General features: G+C 41.7%; 1 long non-coding RNA gene across 6 annotated transcripts in view; it reads right to left on the reverse strand.

Annotated features, from left to right (window-relative positions):
- The window catches only part of LOC135091001 (uncharacterized), a 227,504-nt gene that overhangs the window by 15,695 nt on the left and 199,309 nt on the right, over window positions 1-12,500 (reverse strand). The window contains exon 1 of one of the 6 annotated variants that reach the window (XR_010262240.1): window positions 5,304-5,462. The exons of the other annotated variants lie outside the window; for them this stretch is intronic. This is a non-coding gene — a long non-coding RNA (uncharacterized LOC135091001). Of the gene's footprint in view, window positions 1-5,303; window positions 5,463-12,500 lie in introns of those variants that run through there. 6 annotated transcript variants of the gene reach the window in all.

Consider the following 12,500-nt stretch of genomic DNA (forward strand, 5'->3'; position numbering starts at 1 on the left):
ATTTTCCGTAGAATGCTTCGTGAAATATGAGATCGAGAGCTTTTGTTTCAACTTTGTACCTTCAGAGAGAGAGAGAGAGAGAGAGAGAGAGAGAGAGAGAGAGAGAGAGAGAGAGAGAGAGAGAGAGAGAGAGAGTCAGTCTTTAGTACCTGCCTACCAGACAAAATGCAAAACTCAGCTGAAGCGTTCATTCCCTCATCTCTCACCCTCTCTCACACCTGCCTGATCCTACACCTTTTTTCCTCTCACTACCTCTCACTACCTCACATGCGTTCTCCCCTTAATTCTTTCACATCAACGCGGCTTCTACATTTAATCTGCAGTGTCGCTTTTGTCGGAGATGAGCCTTACTCCTCTCTGCTCCGGCCTCGCTTGAATTCAGCCGCTATGGAAAGTCTTTGAGTGGCCGCGTCCTTTGAAGAGCCACACCTCGCTTTTGTTTGCGGCGCGGCTCAGTGGGTCGCGGGTCACTTCCTCTGCTGATGTGGTGCGGGCGTCGCCTCTTTGCCCTCTTTGAATCTTAGTGTCTTGAGTTGATATGTTGTGTGTTTGGATGTGTGTGTGTGTAAGAGAGAGAGAGAAAGAGAGAGAGAGAGAGAGACTACCCATTCATACATAACCCCAAAAACCACCTTAGCTTTTCTCCTCGTTCACATCAACTAAACTAAAAAATAACCACGTACGTTTACACACATCTCTACATCCATACATACAAGTGCCGTATAAACAAACATACATCAACTGAACCGAGCAATCCTGGGTACTGGCAAAGACATACAAAACATTCTTACTCTGATTAATCCCTAGTGAACATTCAACTCAATTCCCTGCCGCTTGTGACTCTACGTGGCTGACTCTGAACCCTTGAATTCCCTCTTTGTACCTTTGCATCTCTGTTAGATCTTTGAGCCACGGTTTGAATCTTTGAGCCTCTCCTCTATTTGAACCTTCGAAATCCCTTAACTGAACCTTTGGGCTGTTTTTTTTATCTTTACAGCCTTTCTGAACCTTTGAATTCTTGGTTGAGCCTTAAAACCTCCTAATTGAATCCTTGAACCCCTACTTGGACCTCTGGAGCCTTGATCGAAACTTTACATCTTGTTTGAGCCTTTACGCACTACATATGACCCTGTGAACAACCTATTTCGAACCTATGAACCTTTGCCTGAACCTCTGAACCCCCTATTTGAACCCCTGCGACTCCACCATTCCTGCGCCGGGGCGAGAAGGTCGCCGCCAAACACGCACCGCACGCCACCTGGTCTCACTACGTGGCCGCACATTTACCAGGAGAATAAACTTGCTAAGCTGCCATTCCGTGTGAGGTATCGGACGGTAGGCTTGCAGTGATGCGCTTCTTAACCTCCAGGGAGCGTGAGGAGGGTACACGCTGAGGGCTTAGGAGGTGAAGGTGATGCAGATGGCAGGGACGGCAAGGCAAAACACATAAAGCAGTATTTACCTTAGATTGTACAGGTGCGCGGGTTGTTGAGGTTAAAAAAGGATTACTAGTTGAAGTTAAATGGGATTAGTGTAAAAAATATCACAAATCCTCATTCGTACAGGTACAATGAAGGGATAAAAATAACGTAGAAACACAATGAAAAGCAAGATAAAAGTCTCCTAAACACACACACACACACACACACACACACACACACACACATACGCACAGAAAAGATTAAAAAGAGTTAAATCCTTTCCCCCTAAGTATCCAATCCTATTCGTGGCCCGGCCTAGTGATGCTAATCCTATCATAAGGCACCAGCACCGCCCGTCACCTCGTCTGAATCGCCAGGTACAGACGATCGGATTCTAAGTTATAAAGGATCAAGTCATCGACACAAGCGAAGGAAATGCGAAATCACTGTCCCGGATGTGAATGTGGGTTCGAATCCTTTGGAAGAATCGGATATCGGAGGTTCGGTTAAGCTTCGTTCATCCGATTAGCAGTACAAAGAAGCACCTCAGTTCTATATATACAGCGGAGTGACGACACCTGTGGGGTTATTAATGAGGTGTGTGTGTGTGTGTGTGTGTGTGTGTGTGTGTCATTTTCGAGATAAGTATATACAAATCACAAAAAAACTCAGACCAAGATAAGAAAAACAAACACAAATCAACCAAAAAACAAACTAACGGACAGACAAAACAGCGCACAAGCAAATCATAAAGAAAACGAGGTGAGGAGAGTCTTCCCCCACACCTCATCTTCTATGCATGACAATAAGGGCCAATCAGCTACAGGTTACAGTCCTTTTATTCACCCTCATCAACGTCATTCCGCCTCGTTCACGCATTCGACATGACTTGCACTTCAGATGACAGACTGAAACTCGACAGGGCAGAGAGAGAGAGAGAGAGAGAGAGAGAGAGAGAGAGAGAGAGAGAGAGAGAGAGAGAGAGAGAGACGACCTTGGGACTTTAAAGATATACCTGCAACTCTAACTCTCTCTCCTATTTACGTATTCCTTTTTTTTTTTTATGTAAGGATTTTTTCAAAGTATTTTTCAAGGTATTTTCAAAGTGGTTACATTAGGTATGGCAAGGAAACAAGGTAAGGTAAGGTAAGGTAAGGTAAGGTAAGGTAAGGTAAGGTGAGAAATCAAGGCCTAGGGTAACAAAATGAAAAAAAAGGTCCAATATCTGGTAATACTCAATGGCTATTTAATCTACTATGGGACTTTTTAATGGTTTTATATGTGTGATTTTTATTTGGCAGTATTCAATAGATGTTGAGTTTTTAGTTTCTTAATTTTTAATAGTGTTATATATGTTATGTTTTCCATTTCCTAATATTCTATGGCTGTTCTATTTCTGTGTTATAAAATTGTAGTCTATTGTTTTCTAAGAGATGTCTCGTGTTCTGCTATATCGGGGTTTTCTAAGAGATGTCTCGTGTTCTGCTATATCGGGGTTTTCTTTCAATATCTTCTGACGAATACCATCCTTCTGAGCGAAATGAATAGGAATCCGTTTCTATCTTTACCGTCCTTTAAATGTTACTGAAGGAGCGAGGAGGATCTGGTATTCAGCAAAGAGGACCAACTGAAAGTGAAATAAAAAGCATGGAACCGTAAAAGCAAAAACGAACATAGATCTGAAAAAAATAAAAATAAAAAATAAAATAATAATAATAATGATAATAATAATAATAATAATAATAATAAAATAACGTAACAGAGGGCTTACTTACACATATCAAAGCGAGCAAGAATAATAACAGCAGCTTAGATGAAAAAAAAAACTGAGCGAAAGAAATACAAAACAGAGAAATAAAAGTGAAATAACAACAAAACTACCAACAAATAAACAAAACGCACCTACAGTTAACTCATTTAAACACGTCAAAACTAGCAACAATAACAACAACAACTATAACTAGCCAAGATCAAAACTAAGATATAAGAACGATACAAACCCAAAAAAATGAAAAAAAAAAAACAGAAAAAAACAATAAAACACACATACATACAGATAAACTCCTTTAGACACATCAAAGTAAGCAACAATAACAGCCAAGATCAAAACCAAGATGAGAGAGAGACCGCCTCCTTCACCCTTGCCAAGATCACTCGTCCTCCCTCCTCTCCTCCCCCTCCTCGCCTTCACCATCTGAGAACCTGCGTCATTAAGCTCCATTTCTCCGCATGAAGGGCAGTGAATGGTGATAACGAGGCTCATACACCTTCATGATCTTGTCGAAAGCCTGTACTTCTCTTTATGGATGCTGCTTGTTCTTATTCTTCATCCTGAGTCTTTGATACGCTTGATCGTTTCGTTTTGTTTTTGTTTTGTTTTTTTACGTTAAATCTTTTTTTTTTTTTTTTTTTGTTACTTTATGCTTCTTTTCCTCTTTTGATTTGATTTTACATGTTATTCTTGCATTTTGTTTTCTTTTTGCTCATTCTATAGTCCTATTATTACTTCCTTATTTTTTTCTCTATCTTACGTCTCATTTCACTATTTTAACTATTTTTTTATTTCTTTTCTTAACGTTATTCCACCTTTCACCCTTCTAATGCCACCTTCTACGACACCGTCTCATATAGTAAGCGGTAACGGTATTTTCAAAGTGGTTACATTAGGTATGGCAAGGAAACAAGGTAAGATAAGGTAAGGTGAGGTAAGGTAAGGTGAGAAATCAAGGTAAGGTAAAGTGAAATAAAGTAAAGTAAATAAAAGGTAAGATAAAAGAAATAATGTTAGGTAAGCGCACGAGTATACAGAATTAGGTTAGACTGAGTACATACAGCAACATCATTTAAGGGGACTCACTGAGCAACACAATAAACACAGAGAGGATGAAAGAAGACATCAAAGCCTCAATTCAGGGCGCTGGACAAGTGAATCAAAGGACGACCTCAATTCCACGACTTCCCCTCGTCGTTACTTTCTCCTTCTTATGGAAATCAAGACGACCATTGTCAATGAGCCCCATTTTTTATCATCATATAGGCCTAGGCTTATGGGAGGCATAGAAAGAGGCGCGGGAAGGTGAAAGGACTCCCCATAAGTGACAGTATCTCTGTGTACGAGTCCCTCCGGCTATCGATCTGCCACTCTGTGTCCTTGAACTAAAATGCTGATTTCTGACTAGTTTGGTTATTATATATTTTTTCCCCTTGGTTTCCGTGTTTATAAGTATTTCTAATTGTATGTAAGTAAACTCTGACTCGTTTGGTGATTTATTTGTTTTTTTGTTTTTTGTTTGTTTTTTCGCCATTTCTCTATTTGTCTTTCTAGCTGTATGTATGTATAAGTTCACCTTGCATTCCGTAAAGATGTTATCATTTCTAACGTCTTTAAACCCTGAAGGTGATTTTTTTTCTGACCGGTATACTTTTTTTTTCTCTCTCGCTTCCGTATCAAAGAGGTTGTTTCTAACTCAACACAAGTACACCTAAGCAGTAAACATAGTATATTTTCCATTAAGCTTTATTTTCCTCGCATCCTTACTTAGACATTGAGTGTGGAATTGAACTTTCACATATAAGGCCAAGTGAACTCAAGCTTTATTAAATTACGACTTTCAAGGAACTTTTCTTTTCTCAGAGAGTAAGATCATAGATAAATTGACTCCAAGTATCAGTGAACCTCGTCTCTTTTAAAGTATGATTATTAAACAGCTTCTTTGCATCTCACTAAAGAGACAAACGTATACGACACTTCAAAGTACTAAATATATAAATGTGAGCTCCAGACTATCACTTTTCAGCCTTCCCAGCACCCTCACTGAATGACTGTGGATAAAATAGCATATAGAATAAACCTCTAAACCAGGTGACGGGGTAATAACTTGCCTGGCGTGGATTAGAGAACACGGAGGCTCCCCCATTGAGCTGTCACCGTCCCGTCCGTCACGTGACCCGAGGAGCTGACGTGTGATGTATTTTATCAGATTTCTCTCTTTTGTGATCTGCTTCAGCGGGAGACTCAGGCGTACTGGCGCTGCGGTGGTGCGGGAAGCCTTCGCTAACCTGCACCCCACGCCATGGAAACTACTCATACTTACATACGTCTTATTTAATTATACAGAGTAGAGAGTAGGTCATGTTCCACTTCCTAGGTATCAAATAAGTGTTAAATGGTACGGGGAAAAAAAATGTACGAGCTAATTGTCAAACTACTTGATTGTGATACAGAGTAGAGCAGGCCAGGTTACATGATAATAATTAAGTGTTGAATGGTGCGAGAAAAAAATTGGTACATTACTTAACGAGTTGTTACACAGCAAGTTATATTCCCTAATCACTCATCTCTAACAAGCAGTACAGAAGATAGTTGAGCTCATGCATCTGGCAAAGCGGCGAGGCAAGTGAGGGAGCTGAGTGCTCTTCAGTTCGATATATACGTCAGTTAGTCAATGTAGTACCTTATATTCGTTAATCACTCCCCTAACAAGCAGTTCAGCAGTAGGTGGTTAAGCTCATGCGTCTGGCAGCGCGGCGCGGCAAGTGATTTTAACGGGTGCTGAGTAATATATCCAAGATTTATCGATTATTTCCCCGAGCAAATGAGGCGCAACCCACACACCTGTCAGCGCCACGGGTCACGAACACACACCTGAGAGCCGCAGGTAATGCCGAATTTCACACCTGCTACTGAATGAGAACGTGAGTGACACGCCAAAATTAGAACAAGCATAAATGTTCAACACCAGACTCATTTTTCACTCCCATCACACTTACACTAATCGACATCAGTGACACCTCTCTCTCCCGGGAGGCTCCGTAATTGAAGGCATGCAGTGACTGACATCCTCCATTACTGGGACAAAAAGTACAGCCACCAACCCCCGCCAACTCCCACCAATCCCCCGCCAGAATTGTCCGTCTCGTCACTCGTCGCCGCCGCTGGTCCGCCGCGCCGCCGCCTCATGTTTATGTCTTCATCTCAGGAAGCGTCGCAGGAGAGAAATTCTACCACCCCAGAATAATTTGTGGCCCATTATTCTATTACCGGTATTTTCTTTTACTTTTTTTTTTATCTGGTAATGGTGGTGTCTGTTTAATGTGTGTGTGTGTGTGTGTGTGTGTGTGTAAGATGGCTGCCTGTCTCTCTGTTTCTATTTCTCTGTCTCTCTTTCTGTGTATAAGTGTCTCTCTCAAGATGTATTCTCTCCATTTACTCCTCATTTCTCGCCTCGTACAGACAAACACTCGCCGCAGTCCGCCTGAGAACCGCAACTTACTTACGTTCACGCGTCATTTAAGTCGCTTCTGTAACCCGTTTTCCACTCGACCACAGTCATCTTTTCACATCATAACGTCCATTAATACTTTCCTTTCGTTCAGTTAAGCGGCTGTCCTTTCTTCCTCCTCCTTGGCAGCCTCCTTGCTTTCTATCCAACTAATCCCAACTAATCTTGCTTTTAAACCCTCACACATGGCTTATTCCCCTGACTGGCTTCCCTGGATTAAGACAGAACCCTTTCATGCAGGTCAACGACTCGAAAAATTAGCAGAGACACTCCGAGGCATGCGTAAACAACTGACGATCGCCCCACACAGGCCCGGGAGGATCTGATGCCACGCACGGAGTATTTATACGCTTCTGCTCACACACAATAGCATTCCACGCCATCACCTCTTCTCCTCGGCCCGATCTCCCGTGTCATGTAGCCGGGGAAGGCTGAAGGGAGGAATTAACGGCGGCAGTGAAAGGCCGGGAAAGGAGAGATGGCGTTTAGATTGCAATTAAACGACAATGATGAGTACCGAGTGAGGGAAGCGAAGGAGAGGGAACACGAAGCCTAGAAAGGAGGAGAGGGAAGGCCTTATGGGATGACTGCTTCCCTCCTACTCCTTTATTCTTTCTCTCTCCCTCGCTTCCCCCTCCCTCAGCCTCCCTGGCCGCCCTTCTCTGAACTAATCAAGGAGACTGAATATCGGTCTATCGCCAGGTAATTGAGCGGGAGGTAAAGGGTCCAGGTGAGGGCCGAGTATCGCCTCGTCACCTCACTACAATTTCTCTCTAATAATCGACATTTCGCCTCGCCATTGAACCAATGATGATGATTAATGATGAATGAAGAGATCGGTCTCCCGAGGATGCGATAAAAGTGTTCATCTCTTTGATAAGGCTAAAGAAAAAACTAAAGGAACCTGTTTTTATCCGTCAGTAGCTACTTAAATCCTTTTTTTCTGTCCTGAAGTGGCTGAAAAAGGTTAATTATGATGTCCGGTTGGGAGGACTGTGGTGTGTGCGAGCGATAGCAGCTGATGCCGTCTTGAAGAATGTGACCAAATACCTACGTGTCTTGTGCATTATATAAAGTGTTGCTTATGTTCGTCAAATGTGTTACTATTATTAAAGGAAGCACGACCTGGGTTTAAGAGGAAATAGGATATAAGGTATAGAGTATAGGAGGCAAGCTTTGAAAATTAGTTGAGAAATAAATCTGAGAAGGAAATTTCAGTGAAGAAATAGATTTGAAGAAACACAGCCTGACAAATAGTGTACAAGGAATTCAAGTTTTAGAAGAAAAAGACAATAAAAATATGGTTTAAAAGGAACTCGCAAAACTGGTAGCTTAATAAACAACATTTTAAACTATAGAACTTAACAAACAACTGAAGAAGTGAAAATTACTAGAGTCATCAAACAACAGCAGAATATTCCTCCGCCAATAAACGTAAGGACGCAATAAGATACCAAACACAGCAACTTATCACTTCATAAAGATAGCCACGAAATAAACACGTCCCTCTGATAAGCTCATCAACAAAAACCTGTTCCTCGCAAATCAGGGCACCGCGACCCACCACCGCCCGCCGACCACGAGCCAGGAACACCCGCAGGATCAAGATAGCGCAACACTCCACAGGCCGCAAGAAGACACCGTGGTTACAGTGGCTGATTTATGTAACTCCTTAGATATTAGGAGTAAGAGTTAGATACACAGACATCTTTAAACTACTAATGACAGTAGGGCAGTTATTACATTTGGTAGTCTTAGATAAGAAATATATTTACTGAAAGGCTTCAAACACTTGATCACACCTCAAAACAACTGCGTATACAAAGATGTTTTGATTATATTAGTGACAGTGACAGTTATTTCTTCACTTGACCAACTATGAAATGTTTTACTGATCAAAAAATAAAAGTACAGGTAATGAAAGGTTTTAAACTACTCCACCATTCCTATTATTAGTGGCGTCTTTCAAAATTAACCTCCAAACTTACACCAAACCATTACATCAGCCTTGAGAAGATGCCATAGCAGTCAAAGGTTAAATAAAGCCGTTACATCACATAATACTAATGAAAACGACAAAAGCAAGGAAAGGAGTAATTTCGACCTTAAGGAAAAGTAAAATAACACTCTAAAGGTGAAGGTCGCTCCACTGTTTACTCCTCAGCTCCGCCCACACACGTGACCCGCTGTGCCCGTGTTGCCACCCACCACCCTTCACCTCGCCTGCTCCCTCCCTTCCACCTGTTGCCACTCATCGCCTCTCCAGCATTTCTGTGTCCTCTCCTCCACCGGTATTCTCTCTTCCATCTATCAGCCTCGAACAACATACATGGCAGGGATAAAGGTATAAATTGTATCTAAAGTAGGAAACGAAAATTTAAAAGAAGTGTTGTATTTATGTGATTTTGTTTATCTGATTGCAAAACGATGACTATAAACAGTTTTCAAATATATACGTGTAATTTCATCTTTGTTTTCCTTCATGTTTAGGATAATCTTCGTGAGGTAGTAGTAGTAGTAGTAGTAGTAGTAGTAGTAGTAGTAGTAGTAGTAGTAGTAGTAGTAGTAGTAGTAGTAGTAGTAGTAGACAACAACAGTAACAACAGCATTAACCCTTTCACTGCTATCTGACTTACCTTTCCTGAATTACTACCCTTTCTGAGGCATCTCTCCTTGTTCTGCCACCACCTCCAAACACGAGAACTTGCAAAAAATCTATTCCTTTCAATCCTCTCGTTTCATGTAGGTGCTTATGAACATTACATTCATTGATTTAAGTGCAGGGAATCATTGCATATCACAGTGAAAGTATTAGTAATAACAATGCTATTAATGATGCCAGGTATATCCTCCTTTTGTGAATGAACCTCCACTTTTTAACACACGTACAATGAATCAAAGCCTCGAACAGACCCGAACAAAGACCAACACAGCTTCCAACACTCACTTAACACAAAAACAAAGCCATCAGATCAGGTACCATTCCAGGACACACAGAATCTTAAAAGCCACGGACCAAAATGATAACAAACACCTAAGGGAGACAAAGAGAGACCCCCCAAAAAAATCAATATTCACGTAAAGAGCATCTGTGTGTCTGGTGGATCCCTCACTGCCTCGGACTAGCCTTATCTCACCATCCCAATTCCAGTCCATTGTAACTTATATTATCAGCAAAGATCAGAGCTCCTCCCTCTACCTTATCTTCATATGGGCGGCGACTCTCCTCCATCTCTCTCTCTCTCTCTCTCTCTCTCTCTCTCTCTCTCTCTCTCTCTCTCTCTCTCTCTCTCTCTCTCTCTCTCACCTCTCCTTGATCATCCATCCGTTCATTTATCTTCATTCTTTCGTCAGTAATTTTTCCGTCTCTCTCCTTTTTTTTTTCCACAGTTTTCCGTTGTGATGTTCATGTTTCCTTTGATATTATGTTAGTTTCCACATCAGTTCGTCTCTCTCTCTCTCTCTCTCTCTCTCTCTCTTCTCTCTCTCTCTCTCTCTCTCTCTCTCTCTCTCTCTCTCTCTCTCTCTCTCTCTCTCTCTCTCTCTCTTGCTGGTGTCACGTGTCCTCCCTCCCTCCCTCCCTCCTTCCTCCTCCTCCTCCTCCTCCTCGTTTACAAATATGTATCAGTTTTCTTCCTGTCATAGTTAGTCCCTAATGCTCCTCTATTTCCAGATTCTCCTTGGGTTATTCCATTATCTGTTGTTGTATTTCTTCATCTTGACAGTGATAGTGGAAGTAATATGGCGGTTGTGATAAAGGAACTCAGCTTTTTCCCTTTGTTTTTTTTTTTTTTTTTGCTAATTTTCCCTTCCTTTTTCCCTTCTTAACCTTTTTTTTTTTTTTATCCTCCTAGGCAATAAATATAAGCTTAGCCCTCTCCTGCTCTCTCTGGCTTAAGGAAATTAATGGAGGCCTATGAAGGAAAGAAAAAAACTGAAAAATCTAATAACAAACAATATTTTCGTCATTAGCGCCTTTGTTCTTGCTGATGATACTCTTACTACTACTATTACTACTACTACTACTACTACTACTACTACTATTACTACTACTACCACTACTACAATCATCACCACCACCACCACCGTCTTTTTCAATACGTTAGGCAAAAAAAGTGAAGAAAAGGTTAGTTTCGAAAAAAAATAATTACCACATTTTTACGAGGAACATAAATTGATGGTTTTCTGAGGAGCATGTGGGAACTGAAACTCCCACGTGACACCTGGGCAATTAACCTGTCTCCTACCTGGCCCGCTGTCTCTTGGTCCGCGAAAAGGAGCGACGAGAACGGACAATGAGAAAGAGAGAGAGAGAGAGAGAGAGAGAGAGAGAGAGAGAGAGAGAGAGAGAGAGAGAGAGAGAGAGAGAGAGAGAGAGAGAGAGAGAGAGAGAGAGAGAGGAAACAGAAACAGGACCCCTGGATTTTAGCACTTCAAAGGGCGGGAGTAGGGCGTTTTAACATACACTCTCGCGTCCATTAGAGCGTCTCCTGTTGGGCCTTTATCAGCGGCTCCTGTTATCGCAAGGTCATCGTAAACTCCTAAAGTGGTCCTTCTTTTAACGTCCACAAAGCCACCGACGCTTTGTAAAATTACTCACAATTAAAAAAAAAAAAGGTCGAAAAGCCATACCACTTATTTCATACCTGTAATTAATAAAAGACTCAATGAAGAACAAGAAGGTAAAAATACGAGTGTTTACTGTGAAGCAACTTAGGTGTGTCTATTAAAGGTAAACTGTTGCTCTGGCTTTTCCACGCGTGATGATTTAATGATACCAAATGTCTTTAGTCTACCTCCTCCAGTTACTCGTGATTTTCCTTGTGCTTCTGTTACTGGGGAGAAGGAGAGGGAGAGGGAAGGGAAGGGGTGAGGCAGGCAGGAATGAGACACAGGCGAGGCATGTGGTGTGTGGGATGTGGCTGGTCACACTTCCTCTCACTTTTTCTATTCCCATTTCTCTCTCTCTCTCTCTCTCTCTCTCTCTCTCTCTCTCTCTCTCTCTCTCTCTCTGCTACAACAACAACAACAACAACAACAACAACAATAACAACAACAACAACAACAACAACCACTACTACTACTACTACTACTACTACTAATATCACCACCACCACCACCACCACCACCAGAGTAGTTACAAAAAGAATATCTATCCTACAACACCGTTACCATGACAATGAACAAAAAGGAGAGAGAGAGAGAGAGAGAGAGAGAGAGAGAGAGAGAGAGAGAGAGAGAGAGAGAGAGAGAGAGAGAGAGAGAGAGAGAGAGAGAGAGAGAGAGAGAGAGAGAGAGAGAGAGAGAGAGAGAGAGAGAGAGAGAGAGAGAGAGAGAGAGAGAGAGCACAAATCCTGACAACAAAAGCTAATCAAACCAACACAAACGCGGGGAAACAAAAGAAGAACGACAATAACAGAAAAAATAAATAAATAAATAAAAAAAACACAATGGACATATGACTTTTCAGCTTACGAAGAAGGGGGAGGCCAACAGAGGAAGATGATGAGGGCAATAATAAATGTATATAGGCAAAGGATAGCAAACAAGAAAAGAAGGGAGACAATGACGAGGGAAAAAAGGAGAGGGGGGAAAAATAATTGTATTGTCCGGGGCAGTAAGACTATCCATACATCACAGTGATCAAGGGAGAGGAGATACAAAGGAAGATGAGGTAAGGAAGGAATCTGCTAGTCATGAGGGGCCGGAGGGAAGGAAAGGAGAAGGAAAGAAGGTACAGATGAGAGGAGGAAAAAAAGGAAACGAGGAGTAACTAAAGGAATGAGAAGGAAAGGAG

This window comes from Scylla paramamosain, chromosome 36 (genome assembly GCF_035594125.1).
Source record: "Scylla paramamosain isolate STU-SP2022 chromosome 36, ASM3559412v1, whole genome shotgun sequence".
Lineage (NCBI taxonomy): Eukaryota > Metazoa > Arthropoda > Malacostraca > Decapoda > Portunidae > Scylla > Scylla paramamosain.